Source organism: Dipodomys merriami, unplaced genomic scaffold (assembly GCF_024711535.1).
Source record: "Dipodomys merriami isolate MVZ:Mamm:240054 unplaced genomic scaffold, mDipMer1.0.p SCAF_37, whole genome shotgun sequence".
In the NCBI taxonomy this organism is placed as follows: Eukaryota; Metazoa; Chordata; class Mammalia; order Rodentia; family Heteromyidae; genus Dipodomys; species Dipodomys merriami.
The window spans coordinates 5,291,008-5,315,906 of record NW_027205270.1 but is presented as its reverse complement, the minus strand read 5'-3'; the positions used below and the strand labels follow the sequence as shown (position 1 = coordinate 5,315,906).

Below are 24,899 nucleotides of genomic sequence, written 5' to 3'. Positions count from 1 at the left end.
AATTGGCTTTCACAGTATTTCAACATATTCAGAAACATCCTCAGAAGTCTGGATCTCTGCCTGTGAGATCACGTAAGTGTGAAACTTAAAATCAGTCCAAATATACAATTTTTTTTTGTAACAGAGGGGTTACAATTACATGGGCAAGTTCCTGAGTACATTTCTTATCAAGCATTGTTGACTCCTCCTTTGTTTACCCTTCCCATCCCTTCCCATCTCTCCCCTCCCCCCCTGCCCAAAGTTGTAAAGTTCGTTTTTTTGACATAATGTCTTGTATATCTCATTGTTGCAATGGGTCCACCTGTATTTTTGAGGAGCAATTTGAACATGGAAAATTTACCTATATGGGCCTGTCATTTTAAAAACCAGCTGATGCCTCGAGTTCTTTATGCACTGCTGTTTTAAAGAAATAAACAAGCCATCAGCCTCTTCAATAGCACCAGCATCCACAATATCACCTTTGTAAAGACAGATGTGATAGGAGTGCCATCAGATTTATTAGCAAGTTTATTAGTAATAACAGCAACCTGGAATAATTTTAGATCAAGAAATATATGGAAACTATGCTTGCCTTATAAAAATTTTTTCGCAGTATTCTGGGATGTTTCTTTCTAAGAAATATGTACAGAGACCTAGCTGGAAAAAGTTCTCAGTCACAATTAGTTATTCAGACAAACATACAACATACACAGCGGGGGAGGGGGGTGGCAGGGGGACATACAACATACAACATACATGGAGAGAGAAAGAAAGAGAGAGAGAGAGAAAGAGAGAGAGAGAGAGAGAGAGAGAGAGAGAGAGAGAGAGAGAGAGAGAGAGAGAGAGAGAGAGAGAGAGAGAGAGAGAGAGAATATGTTTTTCAAAGCTTAGGCCAGAAACTGATGTCTAACAACTATAATCCTGTCTAATCAGGAAGCTGAGATCTGAGGATTTTAGTTCAAAGCCAGCCAGGATGAAATATTTCTAAGACTCTTATCTCTAAGTAACTACCCAAAAGAGGCAGATGTAGAGCTGTGGTTCAAGTGAAAGACTGCTAGCTGTGAGCAGGGACAGCACCCAGGCACTGAATTCAAGCACCAGAAGCTAAAACGAAAACAAAAAAAACACAGAGGAACTTTTAAAGCCTAATAGGTGAAACAAAGATCAGATGATACAAAAATATTATTAGCAAAAATAAATTCTCAATCCTCACTGAAATAAAGTTAAAGTTAAAATACTGCTTATAAATAAAAAAATAAAAACTGGAAGAAATCAAAGGAAATATTGGAAAACCCATTCCTGAAAAGATAATATAGAACGTTTTCTATGTTATTTCATTTAACCTGTCAGGAAAATATATGATCACATTATATTCCTGAGAGTTTAAAATGTTGAGTCTTCATTTGTATAATAGTTTAACATTGACACCAGAAGCTAAAAAGAGATATTGAAAGGAAATTATAATTTAAAGTATTCACATCATACAAAAGTCTGAAACTTACTGATTGATGCCCTGCTCCAATAGGTAGTGTCTCTGTGATAAAAGGCCTTCGCTTATTCTCTCTGTCCTACCTAAAGAATGACAATATTAGGAATGAAGGTGTGGCCTAAGTGTTAAAGCACCTGCCTGGTACTCAGAAACCTTGAGTTCAAACCGCATTACTATCAAAATTAAAAAAAAAATAGTAAATAGCCTGTAGGAAAGCATTATACTATCTCATATATTAGTTGATTTATATATATATATGCATCTGTATATATATTTATATATATGTGTCAATATACACATTATTTTTGGTATTTTGTTATTTATTCATGTACAAGTGAATCTTAAGTATCCATGCGAGTTTATCTTCTGTGACATTGGTTAGTCAAAGGCTATGTTCTTTTGATATATTCTAATTGATTTAACTATTTCCATAATGCTGGACATATAAATTTTCTTTGCTGTATCCTGTGAAGCCATGGAAAGTTGACTTTACCTTTCACATTAGTGATTTCTATTCACTCAAAATATTCCAAAAATAAATTATTTGGTGAAAAGCCAGGTAAATGTCTCCGTTTTTGATAAATAGGCCTCATTTTCTTGTTTTGCATTTAAGTTTTGATTTGAATTATGGGAATTAGAGATTCACATCCAGCATTTTGTTTACTTTGTCTTCTCTTTTATGTTTCTGTTGATTTGATAAGAATATATACATCATGGACAAAACAACTTTCATTTCTTAGAGTGAGGTCAACTAATTTTATTTGTCACAAGTGTGTAAGTTTTGTCATTTAGTTATATAGGTGCTATTTAATTTTCTAATTACATGTTTGAATTATTGAGATCATTTATTTAACTTAGGTGAAAGCTCATCAATCACCAAGAAAACAAGTCTTCTATCCTTTGTCATGTGGGATGGTAAAAGCTTCCTTATCATTTTGAAACATTTTAGCGTTTTCCTTTTTCTTTTCACTTTTAGTGTTTTTAATGTACTAGTCTGTTTTGAGCTTGTGTTACAGAAGACTCTGCAATCAGACAGTGATATAGCATATACTTTATAAATAAGTTTTTATTGTGAAAATACTGTACCAGAGGGTACAGTACATGAGCAAGGTAATGAGTACATTTCTTATCAAGCATTGTGGCCTCCTCCTTTGGTTTTCTTCCTACCATCCCTTCCCCCCTTCTCCACAACTACACTCTCACCCCCCCCACACCCCCATCCCCACCCCACCTAAATTGTAAAAAAAAAAAAATTCCTTTTTTGACATAGCATCTTGTACATCTCATTGTTGCAATGGGTCCACCTGTATCCCTATTTAAACAAGTTGGTTTTTCCCATCCACTCCCCCAAATTATACCAACATCAAATACAGTGAAACCAGGGGTTATACCATGGGGGAGGGACATACAAAGCAACAAATTTTTTTTTTTTTAAATTGTATTTTATTTTATTTGACAACATACTGTACAGAGGGGCTACAATTACATGGGCAGGATAATGCATACATTTCTTACCAAGCATTGCAGCCTCCTCCTTTGTTTACACTTCACTTCCCTTCCCTGCCTCCCCCCTCCCCCCACCCAATTTTACCCCCCTCCCCCCACCCAATTATACCCCCCTCCCCCCCCCCCACACCGAAATTGTAAAGCTGGTTTTGACATGACATTTTGTACTTCTCATTGTTGCAACAGGTCCACCTGAATCCTTAAACGACTTGTTTGTCCCTATCTCCTCCACATGATATACTGACATCAAATATAGTGAAAGCAGGGGTTACACTGTGGGGGAGGGACATACAAAGCAACAAAGAAATAATCTTATAAATGCATTAGAAACACATGCATGAAAGAAACGCAAACATTAAAATACATATTTAAAGGTTCATTTTCCTAACATCACATTAGCTGGCCTTTTCTGCTTGACTCATACCTATACTAGATATTGCAAATAAGGGAAACCATGGGACCTATGCTTCTTTGGGCCTGGCTTACTTCACTTAATATAATTTTTTCCAAACCTTTCCATTTCCTAACAAATGGGGAAATGTCATTCTTTCTGATGGAGGCATAGAATTCCATTGTGTATATATACCACATTTTCTTGATCCATTCATCTACTGAGGGGCATCTGGGTTGGTTCCATATCTTAGCTATGGTAAATAATGCTGCAATAAACATAGTTGTGCTGGTAGCTTTAGTGTGGTCTTGAAGTGCAAATCAAAACAACATTGAGATATCACCTCACTCCAGTTAGAACAGCAAAAATCAAGAACTCTAATAACAACAGATGCTGGAGGGGATGTGGACAGAAAGGAACCTTACTTCATTGTTGGTGGGAATGTAAACTTGTTCAACCACTTTGGAAAGCAGTATGGAGGTTCCTCAAAAGACTTCACATAGATCTCCCCTATGATCCAGCAATCCCACTTTTGGGCATTTACCCAAAGCAACAAAATTTTTAAGTTTCATTTGCTTCTTTATTAAGAAATTTAATTTACACGTGTCATGTAGGCATAGGATTTATTTGAGTTAAAATCTGTCATTTTTATTATTTTTCCTCAATTCATTATTCTCAGTGACTAGAGATTTGCCTTTATTAAATGCTTATTTACCTGTGGATATTTGACTCATCACTGTGGACCCATTTGATAAGGGCTTATATGATGCCTCAAAGAGAGTAGCATTCATTACTTTACATTATCCAAGAGAATAAGAACATCATTAGTTCTATACTATCAGATGTTCTTGACTATTTTTATTTTTCCTAATCATCTCAAATATCATTTTCTTTAGTTATACTTTGATAAAAATATAGCATGAAATTCTATAGTTTTAAATCTGTAAAGAAATATTTAAAGTTATTTCAATACTATATTTCTTATCTACAATTTTTTAATCTGCTTACAACTTTCAAAAAGACAATTGTTTTCATGTAGGTGTTTACTTGATACTCCCAGATGATTCTGCTCTTGTTCCTATTCTGAACTGGATCAAAGTCTCATTGGTTATCTTTGTTTTTCCATTCTAGTGAATGAATACCCTATGTTCTATAGCATGTTTCACAGCTGACAAATGAACTTCTTGAGTTGTTTAGTTAGTTGACGATAATAATCTTTACAATTAGACATTATATCATTAATTTAACCTTAACAACTATGGGAACTCTGGGGGCTTTCCATGCATGACAATGTTTTAAGGTCTGAGCCTGAAATCCAGTGGGCAAGAGGTTGAGAAAGGAAGATAGCCTCATAATGCAGAATTGAAGAACAGGCTAATGCCCAAATGCATGGGGCATGTGTATACACAGATAGAGATTTTTCTTAGTTTTTGTTGTCTCTGACCTTACTGATACACTGTCCTGATGTAACCAAAATTTGTCATCATTGCTCCAGGGCCAGGCATCAGGGAAGCTGGTCAGAGAAGTAGGTCAACCACAGCACACAAAATGAGGCAGGAGACAAATCACAACATGTGAGTTACAAAATGTCTGATAATTCAAGGCCACCTTCTGTATTTGTAATAAAGTCTTTCTTGGGACCAAATTATGATGTGATACTTGAGTTCCAGCTCCTAGGGAGGCAGAAACAGGGTGAGAGACAGAGCCCAGGATTTTGAGACCATCTTGGGCAATACAGCCAAGACTATAAACAAGAGTAAAAATTCTTTTATAGATTTAAAAAAAAACTGGAAATATAAGCAAGAGAACCTTGTGAAATATAAGTAGGCCAAATGAAGCTGACACTTTAAAATGTTATATGTAATCATATTAACTGGAAATAATGTTAACATAGGATCTTTATTTCTACTGCTAAGATCTCTTTTCTTTTCATTTTCTTATGCATTCCTCTAGAAAGCATTACTAAAGGACACTGGGTTATTTTCTCCCTGTTTACGTTGAAAACAAACATGTCTGGGAAATAGCAACTGTTAGTTTCATATAATCATGTTTAGACTAGTGTTATCAATTTTCTTCTACATCCAAAAGGATGAAGAATTTCATATGATAATTTTTTCAGATTTTAGTCCCGTTGTTTACTTTTTATGATTACTTATATTAATGAAGTTTGTTTTAATTTTTTTAATTTTAATTTTTTTGTTATTATAAAGGCGATGGGCAGAGGGTTTACAGTTACATAAGTCAGGTAATGAGTTCATTTCTTTTTGGACAATGTAACCCCTTCTCTTGTGTTCTCTCTCCCAGTTTTTCCTTCCCATCCCCATCTTCAAAGTTGTATAGTTCATTTTCAATGTGATGTCTAGAGAGTACCACTGCTTCATTTGGGAATTCTGTTTTCAATATTTGTATGAAACTATATATGTGTATATATATTAAACTATATTTATAGTTTATATACATATAATACTATGTATGTATGTAGTGATGAGAAATAGTAGCTAATAATAGCTAATGACTATATATCTCTGTCAAGACACTGTTGGCTCATTTAATTCAGAAACAAACACACACAAAAACACAAACATAAACACATTTCTGGGTAGAAAAAAAAAGATTTACATGACTCACTCTAGTTAATTTTGTTCTTTTTGGGTTTTGTTTTGTTTGCCAGGCATAGGCATTTAATTGATATAAAATGACCAATACCTTAATGTATGATCGATGGCTTCAGGGTTTAATATTACTTATTTCTTTTAAATTTTTTTCCTTTTTCTGCTTGTTCAAGTAACTCTTTCATAATAAAGTTATATTACAATCACTATAATTTTATTTTCCCACAAGGAAAATGGAATAGATTTACACTTTTTCTGCCCTATATTTTCCAGATTTTGATATCAGCTCTATTATATATTTGTCAGATGAATTGAAGACATTCATGTGAAATAGGTTACCAATCACATGGCTTACTTTAAAATAGGTATGTGCTAATGTCTAAGCTTCAATAATGAGGCAGCAGATCTTTTACTGATAATTGTATCTAAACCTCATTCCTATTTTATTGACATAAAATTTCCTTCACTTTTTCATCATTTAAATATTACTTTAGCAAATATAACTTCCTGGTATTTTACACCTTCAAGGTTTTTCAATGTAGTGGGAAATAGAATAATCACATAATCATATAATTATATATGTTAGAAGTAGAATGGGACTGTAAAACATGACAAAGGTCATGAAAATGCTTCCAGGAAAAAACAGTTTAAAAGTGTTCCATATTTTGCATTTGAGCTCATCAACAATCAAGGATGAAAGGTGTTTGCCAAAGTATAGGTAGTACTAATGAGTAGAAAATTAAAACACCCCCATTTGCTTTCCCTGGGCAACCCTCATTCTATCAGGCCACGGTGAAGCTCCTACTATGCAAGGCTGATAGGCAGTGTATCCCTGTGGTCAGGGGGACAAGCTCAGCTTGTAGTACACCCTTCTACAATTCTATTTCCTCATTTGTCAAATAGTTACATGTCAGGAACTATGAGATGAAATGAAAGCTTTGCATAGAGTGTGTTTACAGAGGTACTTGACACACCAGAAGCAATAAACAAATCTCAGTCATTGTGAAATAGGCTTTTTAATTTTTCTTCTGAAGAAGGTAATAGAGATCCTTTCTGAAAATGTGTCCTTCTCCAGTTTATACTGGAATTGGATGTCAAAAGATCACCAATTGTTTCAGTAAAAAATTAAGACCTTATTGCCACTCTAAAGCTCACTAGCTCTCAAATGATACCAGACATAGGAAAATGGGTAACAAAATAGCCTATAAGCGGTTATTCATATATTAATCCCCTCTGGAAGATCTTGAAGAAATTATCAAATGGCCATTAAACTGGATAATGGTCTATGCAGTTTCCACATTACATTAAAAAAGAATTTCAATGAATTTTAATTTTAGATATTTTCCTAAAGATTAAAATACCTCGTACATATGAAAGAAAACATGAATTTTTATTTTTTATTATGCATATGATTATATTCTTCTTAACAGAATTGTGGTTTGTAATCTGATTTAAAACTTGGTACTTGTGGGCTGGGAAGGTGGCTCAGTGGTAGAGCGCTTGCCTTGTAAGCCTGAGGCCCTGGGTTCGATTCCTCAGCACCATATAAGCAAAAAGAAAAAAGCCGGAAGTGGCGCTGTGGCTCAAGTGGTAGAGCGCTAGCCTTGAGCTGAAGAGCTGAGGGACAGCGCCCAGGCCCAGAGTTCAGGCCCCACGACTGGACCCCCAAAAAAAAAAAAAAAAAAAAAAACAAACTTGGTACTTGTTTGTCATAGAAAATTTGCAAATTTGGGGGAAAGTATAACAACTGATACAAGATAAGTGAGAGTTTTCTGTAGTCAGGTTGACATGGTTCAGATGTCTGTGGAAAGGGTTGGGGAAGGAATTTAGAATAGCTTGGAGAAGCAGGCTAGAGAATCCCCAAAACACTATAAGTATAAATTAACCCATGGTTCTGGTTGGAGCTTCAAAGACCTACAGAAATGCAGTGATGTTAGCCTCATGAGGTTTCAGATGGGAAAAACACTGTCAGGAACACTACTAGAGGTCATTCATATTCTGACAAAGAATGTGTCCTCATTTTGTCCACAGCCTGAGACTTTAAATGAAACTATTTCAGGCTAACTGACTGATCTGATAAAAGAAATTTAAAACAGCCCCTCATTTCAGCTCACATAATTGTTACTAGCTTTTTAGCTAGATTTAAAGAAAGTATTCAATCCACGGTAAATTAAAAAAAATACTAAAAGAATTCAGTTTGTTTCAAAAAAAAAAAAGAAACATAGAATTGGGGCTAAGGAAAGCATGGTTTCTAAAGAGATAAAAACCATAATAAACAAGCTAAGTATGAAATGTACGCATTATCCTGCCCATGTAATTGTAACTCCTCTGTACAGTATGTACACAAATAAAATAAAATTAAATTTAAAAAAAACCTGATAATAGAAAAGATACCTGAAGGGCATTTCAGAAATTAATAAGACCCCAACTATAACAAGCTCAAGGGGATGAAAGTATACTCATTGAAAGACTTTGCCTTAGGAAGTTAGCCCTTCTGCGGTAACTTCCTTCCACAGAGTCACCTAGGAAGTTGTTTCTTTAGGATTCAGTTCTGTGCCTATAGCTCCCCAGGCCACTCAGAGATCAAGGGGGCCATGTTCCCAAGAGGCATGATTCCTGCTTGAGATGTTATCAGACCTTTGCAATCTCAATGTGATGCTGGATTTGCAGCAAGCAGAAAGCAAGAGTTTGGAGAAATGAAAACTTTCAACTAGATTTCAAAGGAAATTTTGAAAGGCCAGACACACAGAATCAGGATCCCTGCAGACAGCTTCTGCAAGGACAATGTATGAAGTTCTTAGGTTGACACATAAGTTGTAATGGAGACTCCAGTATGTTGCAGAGCAAACATTTCCTAAGCAAAGCATAGGTAGAGAAGAGACCCACCCCAAGAGAAGGGCCAGGAAAGCTGCAAATAGTAATGGCATCCAATTGGAGCTATCTAGAGTCTCAGGAGATTATATCTTTTAACAAGACCATACTAAAGCTACCAGCACAACTATGTTTACTGCATCATTATTTACCATAGCTAAGATATGGAACCAACCCAGATGCCCCTCAGTAGAATGGATCAAGAAACTGTGGTATATATATATATATATATATATATATATATATATATATATATATATATATATATACAATGGAATTCTATGCCTCCATCAGAAAGAATGACATTGCCCCATTTGTTAGGAAATGGAAAGACTTGGAAAAAATTATATTAAGTGAAGTAAGCCAGGACCAAAGAAACATAGGTCCCATGGTTTCCCTTATTTGCAATAACTAGAATATATCTGAGGAGACCGTATCTTATAACCACTACATAGTAGCTAATGGCAGCATGCTGTTGCCAGTCCTGGAGCTTTTGAAATTAATGTTTTCTCTGTTGGGTTTTGGTCTCATTTGGTCCTGCTTTGACCTAATCATTTACTACTTTTCTCCTGTTTCTCTTGATTGGAATGTGAATTTTTATTTTGTGCATTGTATATGTTGGAAGTATATAACTTGATTGGAGTTTTAAAGAATTATCTTGAGTCTTTGATCTTTGGCTTTTGAACAGTTTACAACTTTTAAGACTGTAGGGATTCATGGAGACTGAATGCATTTTTTATCATGAGACTGATATGATTCTTTTAAAGGGTAGGTATAAGATCTTATGATTTAAGGAGATATATTTGGGTATCAAGTTAAAAAGAAATGGTCTCATTAGTGTTCATCATGATTGGTAATTGGATTGAGAAATGCCTAGGATATTAAAATGAAATAGACTTTTGAGAAGTGGGGGAACTGTGGATGACAGGGCTGCTTGGTAGAATGAATGGCTCGCTGGAGGACTGTGCTTGAAGGCCACATTCTATCTAGTCACTTCCTGTTACAGTCTCTGCTCTCCTTTCTATCTACCATAAAGTGAAGAACCTTCTTCTTCACATGCATCCTTCACCATGAAGTTCTGCCTCACCATGAGCCAAGAATCAGTGGAGCCAAACTGTGGACTAAATCTCTGAAACCCATGAGTCAAAACAAACCCTTCTTTATCTGTTTGTTGCTTTCGAGTACTTATTCACGATTATGAAAAATCTAACACTATAAATATATAGATCATTCACAGTTTCAAATCCTGAGATAAACTTTAAAAGGTGTATTTTTCTCTGTGTGAATAGATATGCATGTATGAATTTATAAGTTCATATAGATGTATGTTTATAGATATATGAACATATATGTATGACTTACATGACAAGACTTGACTATCAGCACAAGAGATACACAATTGCACACACACATACAAGCAGAATTCATTCTTATGGTAGTTTTGTTCTGATAGACAAACATATATATATATATAAGCAGATAATTTCAACAAATGTACTTCATACTCTTGAGGTTGCTTTATGCACACATGTACGACTCATTAACCCAGTGTTTATGGTGATATTTTTTAACTACCATGCAATTGTAAATTCAGTTTTCTACAAATATAAAACCATGTATATCTTTTGGAACAACCCATGCATGAACATAATTAGCATTTTATAGCTACAACAATTTAATAAAAATGTTTCTGTCCAGTAGATTTAAGAATGTGATTGTTTTACTCAAGTAGCAACATTTTAAAAATGTTGGATACAATTCTATTGGAAATATTATGGATTACTTACACTTGAAGTATATTAAAATATGTTGTTACTACACAATTAACTGTTTATACATGATTTAATTACCTAGAAATTGCAAATATGTGCATAGTTACATAACTTTTACTATCCTGAATGGGGTTTTGCAGAACAGATGAAGTTATTTAAGTAAATGAAATCTAGATGTTTAATTATTATATTCATTAGACAACATGTTGTAAGTACCCCTAATTTACACTTTATCTAAATCCAGTATCAAAGAAGAAAGACAGTTTTAATGTATCTTTTCAACCAATATTTTTGTATCAGAGCCACATATGTTTGGAAATGAATTGTTGCAAATGACTAGGCAGGGAGCTGTTGTTTTCGGGGTCCTTTCAGGCTTTCAGTTAAATTCTAGAGCACTTACTTTTACACACACTCCCTCCCCCGTCTCTCTGTCTGTCTGTCTGTCTGTCTGTCTGTCTGTCTGTCTGTCTGTCTGTCTGTCTCTCTCTCTCTCTCTCTCTCTCTCTTTCTCTCTCTTTCTCTCTCTGTCTATGTATGTGTGTGTAAGAGATAAAAATTAACCTTTCTCTTGCTTCCTACTCCTAAAGCAAAAGTGATTTCTCCATGTTTCTTCTTCCTCCTCCTCCTCCTCTTCCTCTTCCTCCTCCTCCTCTTCCTCCTCCTCCTCCTCCTCTTCCTCTTCCTCCTCCTCTTCCTCCTTTTCTCCTCCTCTTCCTCCTCCTCTTCCTCTTCCTCTTCCTCTTCCTCCTTTTCCTCCTCCTCTTCTTCCTCCTCCTCTTCCTCCTCCTTCTCTTCCTCTTCCTCCTCCTCCTCCTATGCCTCTTCTTCCTATGCCTCTTCCTCTTCTTCCTCCTCTTCCTCCTCCTCTTCCTCCTCCTCCTCCTCCTCCTCCACCTCTTCCTCCTCCTCCTCCTCTTCTTCTTCTTCTTCTTCTTCATCTTTTCTTCTTTTCTTCTCCTTCTTTTCATCTTCCTCTTCTTCCTCCTCCTCCTCCTCCTCCTCTTCCTCCTCCTCCTCCTCTTCTTCTTCTTCTTCTTCATCTTTTCTTCTTTTCTTCTCCTTCTTTTCATCTCCTCTTCTTACTCCTCCTCCTCCTCCTCTTCCTCCTCCTCCCTCATCTCCTCCTCCTCCTCCTCTTCCTCCTCCTTCTTCTCCTCCTCCTTCTCCTCCTCCTTCTTCTTCTTTGTATCACTACCCAAATAGTTCACATCAAAAGCTTTCCAGGTATATTTCAATTCTCTCTTTTCAATTCAACTTCAGTAAATGTCTTAAATAAAAGCATTCAGCATGCTCTAAAAATAAATGAGAAAACAAAATTCCACATTTTGCTTGTAGGTAATTTAAACGTCTTTTATATCATTTAATTTTTACTAATTTAATGCTAGGCACTCTAAATTAAAGACTAGGAGTGTTACATTTGAGTGCATTTTTTCTTTGATGAATATGGAAAAGTGATTAATATTGACCTTCAGTTGGTTTCAGAATAGCACACAAGTATTTTTGAGGATGTGAAGTCTCAACCTTCCCAAAAACTTGAAGCAACAGTAACTTGAGAGCATGGGATCTTCCCTCAACAGTCCTGATCCCACCTGAGCTGCCTGAGTGTCTTTAAGATTTCAATCCTAGAAAGGCTAGTGATAGTTGGAAGAGAATAGAAAAGGTCTAGAGCAAAAATAATTTCAGGTGCTATTAGCCAGTAGTAGCATGAACATGATACAATGGACAAATGCCAAAATAATCTTGCCTGACACGTTAAATGCAATGAGCTTTAAAGATGGGAGAGCTTTGTCCTAATGTGAAGAAGGCCTACAGCCAGTGGGCCTTAGAAAGTTTTTTGTTTGTTTGGTTCGTGTGTGTGTGTGTGTGTGTGCGCGCGCGCGCACGCGTGTGTCTGTGTGTTATTCTAAGCCCTTCACAGCTGCACAATAGGCCACACCTTCAAGAAACCAAGAAACAGAGACATCAACTTATTCCCAATACATCATAAATATTTAACAACCTCAGATCAGAATTTCAAACCTTCTGAAATTAGAATCAAAGGATATAGCAACATTCTCTAAAATTGAAGTGTCTTGAAAGACACCTCTATTAGCTAGAATAGTCACAGAGAAAGTGTTATGACACAAAGTTTGATCTACAGCTTTGTAGTGAGAAAATATTCTTCCAAGCTTACCCTTTTTTAATCAAGTAGTTTTAAAAAGCTTTAATTTTATGGAAAAGAAAGAGAACTACAAAATTCAGAAGTGAGAGATAAAAGTAAGCTTGAATGCTCTAATTCACACTGTACAAAAAAACTATGGTTGGGCCAGGTGCCAGTGGCTCAAGCCTGTAATCCTAGCGACTCAGGAGGCAGTGATCTGAGGATTACAGCTTGAAGCCACCCTAGGCAGAAAAGTCTTCATGAGACTCTTAACCCCAATTAAACACTAAAAATTTGGAAACGGCCCTGTAATAGAGTATTCCCTTGAGCAAAAGAGCTCAGGAACTGTGCCCAGGCCCTGAGTTCAAGCCCCACCACAAACAAAAAAGATAAATAAATAAGATTAATAAAAAGTGTAATATAAAACATGTTGCATTTCACATCAAAACCATGTATTTGTATTTTCCCACTAAATTTATTTAACTTATTTTTTAATATATTGTAAAGATACTGTACAGGGGGTTACAGTTACATGAGTAAGGTAATGAGTACATTTCCTATGAAGCATTGTTACCTCCTCCTTTGTTTTTCCTCTACCATCCCCTCCCTCCTCACTTCCCCAACTCCTCCCTCCCCCCACCCAGGTTGTAAAGTTCATTTTCAACATAGTGTCTTGTACATCTCATTGTTACAATGGGTCAACCTGTATCCTGTTTAAGCATTTTGCTATTTCCCTTTCCCTCCCCAAATTAGAAAAATGTATACACAAGATGCAGGGCACTGGAATCAAATACAGTGACAACAGGGGTTATACAAGGTGGAAGAACATACAAAACAAACAAAAAAATCACATAGTACATTAAAAACAACAGCAAGAAAGATAAAACCTCTTGTATCCCAATCTTATGGTTCCTTTCACTTAGCATCAGCTTATAGAGTCTTATGTACACAGCTTTTGACCTTTCCTGCTTGACCTAGATGCATACTAGTTATTGCAAATAAGGGAAACCATAGGACCTATGTTTCTTTGTGCCTGGCTTACTTCACTTAATATAATTTCTTACAAGTCTTTCCATTTCCTAACAAATGGGCCAGTGTCATATACCACATTTTATTTTTTTTTCAAATTCTTTATTGTGATTAAGTGATTACATAATTTCTCAAATTTCACAGTATTGTGAGATAGTGATACTTTGTTAAAGTCACAAACACATTCTTACTTTCATGGAGCAAATTGTCTATCATGGTCTATAACATTTATGATTTCTATGAGGTTTGACAATACAGTTATTTCTTTCACATCAGGTGATATGTACATTTCATTTGTTATGCATAGCGTTGGCTGCTCGCTTTCCCACTCATTCTCTCCTACCTATTGCTGCCATTGAGTTGCTTAGATCGTTTTGATCAATGTCTAGTGCAGCTGATGGGTCCCACTGTTGTATGTCTTCCCATCACTCCCTCCAGTTCTGTGTCCTCCTCCTGGTTTCCCTCCAGTGTACACATATATACCATATATGTGATCAGCAGCATGGGGTTATTTAGTAGTAATTCAACCATATGAGTGAAAGTTGTTTGTTTTTTAAGCCTTGTTAATTTTGTATCACCTATGTTTTGGATTTAACATCAACTTATCAGGGAGACCATATACTGTTTGTCTCTTTGCTCTTGGCTTACCTCACTCAACATGATTTCTTCTAGCTCCATCCATTTCCCTGCAAATGCCATTATTTTGTCCTTTCTAATGGCTGCATAATATTCCATTGTGTATATATTCCATGTGTACCACAATTTTTGGATCTATTCAGATGGGGGGGGACATCTGGGTTGTTTCCATATCCTGGCCATTGTGAACAGTGGTGTAATAAACATGGAGGTGCATGTGTCCTTGTACACTGGTTCCTATTGTTCAGTATAGATGCCTAGAAGTGGTATGGCTGGGTCATAGGAGAAGTCAATATTTAGCTTTCTGAGGACCCTCCAGACTGCTTTCCAAAGTGGTTGTAGAAGTGTACATTCCCACCAGCAGTGTAATAGGGTTCCTCTTTCTCCGCATCCCCTCCAGCATTTGTCGTTGGCTGACTTGAGGATGTGGGCCATTCTGATTGGGGTAAGGTGTTATCATAGAGTTGACTTTATTTGCATTTCCTTTACAACCAGGGATGGTGAACATTTCCTCATGTGTTTCTTTGCCATTTTTCTCTCTTCTTCTGAGAAGTCTCTCTTTAGTTCTCTTGCCCACTTAGTAATTGATTTGTTAAGTTTGGGAGAGATTAGTTTCTTGAGTTCCCTGTATATACTTGATATTAACCTCTTTTCTGACATATTGCTGGTAAATATTTTTTCCCAGTTAGTTATTTGTCTTTCTAGCTTGGCTGCTACAACTTTAGCTGTGCAGAAACTTTTTATTTTAAGGTAGCCCCATTTGTTGAGTCTCTCTCCAATTTGTTGTGACCCTGGAAGTTCCTTCCAGTGCCTATTAGTTCAAGTATCTCTCCTACTCTGTCCCGCAGTAGTTTCAGTAATTCAATTTGATGTTAACATCTTTAATCCATTTTGAGTTGATGTTGGTGCATGGTGATAGGCTGAGGTCCACTTTGCTTTCTGCATGTGGCCTCCCAGTATTCCCAGCACTAGTAGTTGAAGAGGCTGTATTTCCTCCACTGTATGTTTTTAGCTCCTTTGTCAAATATCTGCTGATTGTATGTGTGTGGTTTTATTTCTGGATCTTCTATTCTATTCCATTGGTCTTTGGGTCTGTTTTTGTACCAGTACCATGCTGCCTTTGTTATATTCTTGATCCATTAATCTACTGAGGGGCATCTTGGTTGGTTCCATAACTTAGCTATGGTGAATAATGCTGTGATATACATAGTTGTTCTGGTAGCTTTGATATGACATTATCTGTGATCACTTGGGTAAATGCCCAAAAGTGGGATTGCTGGATAATAGGGGAGTTCTATGTGTAGTCTTTTTAGAAATCTCCACATTGCTTTCCAGAGTTCTAGAACAAGTTTAGAGTTCCCACCAACAATGCAGGAGGGTCCCCTTTTGGGCACATCTCCTAAAGCATCCGTTATTAGAGTTCTTGCTTATAGTCATTCTAATTGGGGTGAGGTGGAGTCTCGATGTTGTTTTGATTTACATTTCTTTTTTTGCTTTTTATGTTTTTTTTTTACTTTAAAAATACTGTACTGAGGGGTTACAGTTACATGAGTAAGGTAATAAGTACATTTCCTATTGAGCATTGTTACCTACTCCTTTGCTTTTCCCCTACCATCCTTTCACTCCCCCATGTGTCTATTGGCCATTCTTATTTTCACTTTGGAGAAGTCTCTCTTTATGTTTTTAGCCCACTTATTAATGGAGCAGGTGTTTTTTGAGGATTTGTTTTTGGAGAATATAGGAGGCCGTTGTCTGTTATATGGCTAGAAGAGCTTCTCCCAATCTGTGAGTTTTCTATTGATCTAGCTAGCTATGTCCTTTGCCATGCAGAAGGTCTGCAGCTTCATGCAATCCCATTTGTCCAACCTTTCTTTGATTTGTTGTTTCTAGGTCTTTATTAAGAAAATTTTTGCCTGAGCCTTAGATTTTCTCCTATTCTTTTTGTAATGTTTTCAGGGTGTCTGTTTTAACTTTTTTGATCCATTTGGAGTTTATTCTGGTGCAGGATGATATATAAAGGTCTAACTTTAGTTTTCTACAGGTGTTTAACCAATCCTTTTTCATTTTTTTTCTCATCTGCTACTGTGACTGAGGATGAAGAACCATTGACAGCCACACACTCGTTGTTGGAAGAGTGACATCCACTCTGAGGAGGGTGTTGAGTCCACAGATACCCTCATGGTGAACCAGTGGGTTGGAATAGTGAAGTTTGGTTTAGTGCAATGGAGAGAAGCTGCTATGTCTCTGCCCAAATGCACCATTGTGACATCCACCCTGAAACATCTCTGCCTGGGTCTAGAGCCTACAACCAAATTTAAGGGGATTAGATTATGAAAATGATTGGAGTAAGTTTAGTCACCTATCATCCCTCTCTTGTTCTCCTGTCCATTTGTTCATCTCACCCTAACATTTCTATCCCCAATCATGATTATAGAACTAAACTTGTGGATATCTTGTGTGCATCCACAGATTTTTATACAATATTGTTTATGTGGATGCAAGTATGGTGTGAATCTGTGTGGGGAAAGAACATCTTATGAATAGTCACATTGAAAATAATTAGATAAAATTGTCCATGGGTCCATTCATAGTTTCTGGATGTGTGGTATCTTTTTTAAAAATTCTAGACTATCTAGAATATCTAAAATTCTAGAATAAAAATCTAGAAATACCACATAACCTTGGCAATAAGAGATATTGTCTCCCTCCTGGTACAATGTAGGATATTAGCATACTAAGATATGAAACATAATATCTTCCCTCAGGGAAAAGTTTAGGCAGGTATTCTTACATCCCATTAAAATACCAGAATTTCAGACACAAGGGAACCCTACTTCATTGTTAGTAGGAGTGTAATCTTGTTCAACCACTTTGGAAAGTACTATGGAGGTTCCTCAAAAGACTACACATACAGCTCCCCTATGACGCAGTAATCCCACTTTTTAGCATTTACCCAAATGATCACAAACAAGGCCATATGAAAGCTACCAACACAACTATATTTATTGCAGCATTATTTACCATAGCTAAGATATGGAACCAACCCAGATGTCCCTCAGTAGATGAATAGATTTTTTAAAAATGTGCTACATATACACAATGGAATTCTATGCTTCCATCAGAAAGAATGACATCACCCCATTTGTTAGTGAATGGAAAGACTTGGAGAAAATTATTAAGTGAAAAATTAAGTGAATAATCCAGGCCCAAAGAAACATAGGTCCCATGGACACAAGTGGCTTTTTCTTTCTTGCTATTGTACCTAACATAGTATTTATAAGGCACGACGTGATTTCTTTTTGTTGTTTTGTATGTCCCTCCCCCCATGGTATAAACCCTGTTTTCACTCTGTTTGATGCTGGTATAATTTGGGGAGCATAAGGGGAAAAACAAATTGTTTAAATACGGATACAGATTGACCCATTGCAAAAATGAAATGTACAAGATGATATGTCAAAAAATGAACTTTACAACTTAGACAGGGTTGGGGGGTGGGGAATGTAGTTGTGGAGATGGGAGGGAAGGGATGATAGGGGAAAAACAAAGGAGGAGGCAACAATGCTTGATAAGAAATGTACTCATTACCTTGTTCATGTGATTGTAACCCCTCTGTACAGTATTTGCACAATAAAAAACTTACTTAAAAATATCAGAATTTCCTAAGAAGCCTAAGATTTTGCTCAGTTTTGAATCAGCTTGAGTAATTTGGGAGTGGAGTCTATGGGATTCTTTAAATACAAGATCATGTCATCTGCGAAGAGGGAGAGTTAGAAACTTCTCTGAAGAAGAAAGAAGGATGGCCAATAGACACATGAAGAAATGTTCAACCTCCCTAGCCATAAAAGTAATGCAAATAAAAACAACATTAAGATACGACCTCACCCCAGTTAGAATGGCAAAAATCAAGAACTCTAATAACAACAGATGTTGGAGGGGATGTGGACAGAAGGGAACCTTACTGTATTGTTGGTGGGAGTGTAAACTTGTTCAACCACTTTGGAAAGCAGTATGGAGGTTCCTCAAAAGACTCCACATGGAGCTCCCCTATGACCCAGCAATCCCACTTTTGGGCATTTACCCAAATGTTTACAAAGGAGACCACACTAAAGCTACCAGCACAACTATGTTTATTGCAGCATTATTTACTATAGCTAAGCTATGGAACCAACCCAGATGCCCCTCAGTATATGAATGGATCAAGAAAATGTGGTATATATACACAATGGAATTCTGTGCCTCCATCAGAAAGAATGATATTGCTCCATTTGTTAGGAAATGGAAAGACTTGGAAAAAATTATATTACGTGAAGTAAGGCAGGCCCAAAGAAACATAGGTCCCATGGTTTCCCTTATTTGCAATATCTAGTATATGTACAAGTCAAGCAGAAAAGTTCAGATAAGGTGATGTTAGGAAAATGAACCCTAAGATATGTATTTAAATGATTTTTTTCTTTCATGCATTTGTTTCTAATGCATTTATAAGATTATTTCTTTGTTGCTTTGTATGTCCCTCCCCCACAGTATAACCCCTGCTTTCACTGTATTTGATGTCGGTATAATTTGTGGAGGGGAAGGGGAAGAACTAGTCGTTTAAATAAGGATACATGTGGACCCGTTGCAACAATGAGAAGTATAAGTTGTCATGTCGAAAACGAGCTTTACAACTTTGGTGGGGGGGGGAGGATTTGGTGGGGGGGTGGGGGGAGGCTGGGAAGGGATGGGAAGGGGAAACAAAGGAGGAGGCTACAACGCTTAATAAGAAATGTACTCATTATCTTGCCCATGTAATTTTAACCCCTTTGTACAGTATTTTCACAATAAAAAATAAATAAATATTAAATAAAAAAAGAAAACCTTATTTCCAAAAAGAACAAGATCAGAATCATTTTTTGTTTTCTTTTCTCTGTTAAATTTCTTTTTAAAAATATTGGCTTTAAAAATGAATTATATTAAGTAAGCCAGGCCCAAAGAATATCAGGTCACATGATCTCCTTCATTTGTAAGATAAGAAATAGAATATGTTTATGATATTCTTTTTTTTTTTTTTTTGTCAGTCGCAGAGCCTGAACTCTGGGCCTGGACACTATCCCTCAGCTCTTCAGCTCAAGGCTAGCACTCTACCTCTTGAGCCATGGCACTACTTCTGGCCTTTTCTGCTTATGTGGTGCTGAGAAATTGAACCCAGGGCCTCATGAATGCAAGGCAAGGACTCTACCACTGAGCCACCTTCCCAGCCCCTGTATATGGTATTCTTAACAGGGGATCTCAATAACCCAAGTGCTTAGTGCAAAGGACTATATATAATGAAGCACATTAACATTAACTCCAACTTATGGAAACAAGAGGTTTTCATTAGATTCTGTACATAGTTCGTTCATTCTTTTTTCTCTATTGTTTTGTATTCTTTCTTCATTTCTTTTTGTACCTTGTGTTGTACATAATAGACAATGTAATATATGTAATATATGAAGGGAAAGGGAATCACAGAAATAGACCGATTTATGAACCACAGCAACATTAATACTCTCTTAACACTATGTTGGATATGAATATTACAACGTGGGGGGGATAGGGAGGGGTAAGTGGGAGAAAAAGAGGGATGAGTTATGATGATTTAAAACAAATGTACTTATTGCCTTACCTATGTAACTGTAACCCCCAAGCTCATCACACTTTCAATTAAAAATAAAAATTAAAAAAAGAAATGAAATGCTCACTTTGCCATGAGCCAAAGTGGGGACAAACACAGGTGTTTTAGCGATGTGCTTTGGTTAGATTATGTGTCTTCTGCTTACTGGCCTCCGCAGTCAGACCAAACATTGAATAGACACCTGCCATCCTACCTGGAATGAAAGTGCAGATGGACATGCTCTCTCCACAACATCTCAGTCAGGTGCATGCTGGGTGACAAGCTGAGAGTCAAACCACAAACTGGCTCAAAAGTTCTTGTAATTAAATAATTAATTGGCTATTTTCAGATCTTCATGCTAAAAGAAAAAAAAATGAGTTTAAGTTGAAAGGGAATTAGAAGTCTTATCTCATCATAAAATCAGTGCAATTGAACTCCAATGATGGAGATGTGAGATGATCATGAATGAAGATATAAAAAAATATAAAAAACTTTTAACATAGAAAGAGGCTAGTGATTAATTTATCGGCTATCTAAATTTAGACTCCAGAAATCACAGTGAATTCTGAAGTTCTGCTCTGGTGAAGATGACCTGGCTATTGTCCAGCTAGGTTATTCTCTACGAGTCAGGATATGGGGTGCCTAATCTCTACAGCAGCGAAGATAGGACTGGAAAAAATATTTCTTGTATTAAATCCCACAGCAACTCCTAGAGTTCTATTCTCTTGCTTAGATGACTGGGTTGATTTTGTTATGTATTTTCCAGTCCTGCTTCCTTCTTTTCCCAATCCATATACTCAGAGTGCATGCCTGGACTTCATACTTGTGCTTGTCTAATATTTGGTATAGACTTGTTTTTGAACAGCCCTCTCAGAACACTGGTTATCTACCCTGTACTCAGCCATTTATCCTGAATCCCTGGAAGTCACTTTAGCTTAACTGCACCAGCATTGCTTCTGTCTGGGTAGATAGAGAAAACTCACATGGTCCCCTGAATTTTTCTAGTACATGACATATTTCAGGTTGGCCCCAGTGATTCGTGGTCAGTTTACATAAAACTCTCTAGTAAGTAAATGAAAGTTGACACTGCAGTCCTAGTAATTCAATCAATTGAAAGCAGATGCCCACCATAATTATAAATGTTGCAATTATTAAAAGTCACTAAGTAATTCTTTCTGGTCAGAGACATGTGTCTTGTCAGCCTAGAGGATTCCTTGTCCAGTTGCCATAGCAATATTGCTAGGAATTCTGATATTTAGAAAGAAAAAAGAAACAAGTTTATTAATATTTGATTGAAATTTCATTCCAGATTATGTTCCAAATCCTTTTCTTTTCAAACTGTATAATTATACCTCTTATACACATAGACCTGATTCTTAGATATCAATAGATAAGAAACGTCCACAATTATTCTATGTTTTAAAAAAAGAACAATTAATTCTTTCAACAGCAATGCTGAAAGCATAGCCATCATGCCAACACTACTCTAAGGGCTTGGAGAAATTTGTGACTCTAATTTTATGTCTTCCTCCCCCTCCCCCTTTCTGAGAGTGGTACTGGACTCAGGCCTGCACTAAAATACTCCTATTTACAATTTCCAGGTAGCCGGAATAACCGGCAGATGCTACTGGTTAGTGAAGGACTTGCCTCTCCTCTCTCGGCCCAATCTTTTTATGTATCCAAAGATCTGAAGTAAGGAGGTCAGTACTGGCTGGTGCCATATTGACCACATGGTGGATGAAGGTTCTGGCATCTTGTCTTCACGCTGGGGGAAGGAAACGCCTCTCTACCCACTTCCAGGTAATAGGCTTGCCCAGATCCCTAGAGGAAGGGCATATGGCTGATAGGTTACTGAACCTGTCAGTCCAGTGCCTGAGACTGGGAATTTCCTGTGTTCCTGCCCCTGATCTGACCCTATTTAGGCCCAGACCAGCACAAACGCCATGATGCCATGCCATGTGTGTCTCTGTGTCTGTTCCCTGTCTCCTGGATCCTGGTTGGTATCTGGTCATCATAGTATCCCAATTCAGGTCTCCATCAGAGCTGAATTGGTTTGTTAGTATTGTTTTTGTTCTTCCTTTCTTCTCTGGATAGTTTCCTAGCCATATTTCATGTATTTGTAACAACTGGCTGTCTGTGGCCCTGCTAACTGTGTAATAAAGACTCCAATATTCCATCTACCTAAATGTGGCTTCTGGGATAATTCACTTTACAACAGACCCTATATGAAGGCTTGCTTCTTCCCTTTGGCCCGTATTTCCTATGTATCCAAAGATAGAACATGAAGGATTGACCCTCACCCTTTTTCCCCAGGTGCATACAGACATCAGGAAGCCACCAGATATACACAGACTGAGCAGACAGGGCAATCCTCCTAAGCCTACCTGTAAACATTCCATTGTGGGCCTAAATGAAAAGCATCCCACCTCCCTACATATTGTAATAGGGCTTATCACACCTGACTGTCTTAGAGTTTACTCTTAGTTTCTATAACTCAATTTTGCTTTTATGTCTTAGTCTTAAAGAGAGAACTATACCCTCCCACTCATGAGACTAGTTCCTTTTCATTTGACATTTAAAGATATATGTGTGCATCCACTGCCAACTGTTCCATTTCTGTTCCTAGGGAATAGTCATAGTAATAGGTCATAGAAATGATCATGGTAATGGGTTATACTGCCCTTGCTCAATGCTTGCTTACAGCATTGGCTAAGCTTCTGTAATTCCACACCTGGCTTGCACCTGCAGGAAAGAAACCTTAGGGATTTTCCACCCCTGAGCAAACAAGGAGATGGGTTTTCTTCTTTAAAAGAATCCATGAGGGGGCTGGGAAGGTGGCTCAGTGGTAGAGTGCTTGCCTTGCATGCCTGAGACCCTGGGTTCGATTCCTCAGCACCACATATGCAAAAAGAAAAAAAGCCAGAAGTGGCACTGTGGCTCAAGTGGTAGAGCTCTAGCCTTGAGCTGAAGAGCTGAGGGACAGTGCCCAGGCCCAGAGTTCAGGCCTCACGACCGGACCCAAAAATAAATAAATAAATATAAATAAATAAATGAACAAAATAAAATAAAAATAAATAAATAAATAAATAAATAAATAAATAAATAAATAAATAAATTTTAAAAAAGGATCCATGAGGCCAAGCTTGGCACTGGACTTTTAGGCACCCGACTACCCAGTGTAGTCCGGCTTGGTAATAGAGACTTTCACAAAAGAAATCCATTCTCAAGGAAAATATACCTCCAATAATAGAGAAGACAAAACTGGTCATTATTAATGGTTCACTACAAAGATTCAAATAAACAAAATATAATGTCAAATTAGCCATAGTGAAGATCTTCTCCCAATCCGTGAGCTTTCTATTGATCTTGCTAGCTATGTCCTTTGCCATGCAGACACGCTACAGCTTCATGCAATCCCATTTGTCCAAGCTTTCTTTGATTTGTTGTGTTTCTGGGTCTCTTTTAAGAAAATTTTGGCCTATGCCAAGGAGACCTAGGGTTTCTCCTATTCCATCCTGTAATGTTTGCAGGATGTCTGCTTTGACTCCGAGGTCTTTGATCCACTTGGAGTTGATTCTTGTGCAGGGTGATATATAAAGATCTAGCTTTAGTTTTCTACAGGTGGAATTCTATGCCTCCATCATAAAGAATGACATTGCCCCATTTGTTAGGAAATGGAAAGACTTGGAAAAAATTATATTAAATGAAGTAAGCCAAGCCCAAAAAAACACAAGTCCCATGGTTTCCCTTATTTGCAATAGCTAGTATATGTATGGGACAAGTAGAAAAAGTCAAAAGCTATGTAGGTATGACCAGATAAGCTGAAGTTAAGCAAAATGAACCCCAAGATAGGGACACAAGTGTTTTTTTTCTTTCTTGCTATTGCTTCTAATGTATTTATAAGGTACCATGTCATTTTTTTGTTGTTGTTGCTTTGTATGTTCCTCCCCCACGGTATAACCCATTTTCACTGCATTTGATGTTGGTATAATTTGGGGAGGGGAAGGGAAAAAACAAAATGTTTAATGAGGGATACAGGTTGACCCATTGTAACAATGAGATGGGGGCTGGCAAGGTGGCTCAGTGGTAGAGCACTTGCCTTGTAACAATGAGATGTACAAGACACTATGTAGAAAAACGAACTTTACAATTTAGGTGGGGGAAGTGTAGTTGTAGAGGTGGGAAGGAAGGTATGATAGGGGAAAAACAAAGGAGGAGGCAACAATGCTGGATAAGAAATGTACTTATTACCTTCCTCATGTAACTGTAACCCCTCTGTACAGTATTTTCACAATAAAAAACTTATTAAGAAAAAGTAACTAACAATAAGAAAAAACAAAATGGAGTTCCTGGTACATGAAATTTCTGAGAAATACAACTGACATTTTATACAAAGTTTTCAGTAGTGATAAGAAAATGGCTAGTCACAAGGAAGGGGAAATAGGTGAGAATATATGAAATTCCATCTTTGTGAACTTGAATTCTCAGAGAATTACAAAGCCTTGTCAAGCACTTTATGACGGGCTTTAAAACTACTTGTAAAGAGATTTTACTAAAAGTAGAAATCCAGCAAATGTTTGGAGATAGGTACAAAGGTAAGCTGAAAAGGTGAGTTGACAGATCTGTTTGTTATAGTCAAAGGTCTGACCATGGCAGGTAGAGAGGTGGTGAACATAAAATGGAGGATTTCAAAAAGCAAGAGGAAAACTACAGGATGAAGTACTGGCTGTTTTCAGGCTCAGAACTTGAAACTTTCTCTTTCACAACAGCCCTTTCCAAAGTCCAAAGAGAAGTAGCTTTTCTTCATAATTAACATGAAAATAGCCATATTATTGAGGAAGATCT

General features: G+C 37.0%; 1 pseudogene; it reads right to left on the bottom strand.

The window, feature by feature from the left end:
• The window catches only part of LOC138804600 (small ribosomal subunit protein uS5 pseudogene), a 113,530-nt pseudogene that overhangs the window by 80,944 nt on the left and 7,687 nt on the right, over positions 1 to 24,899 (bottom strand).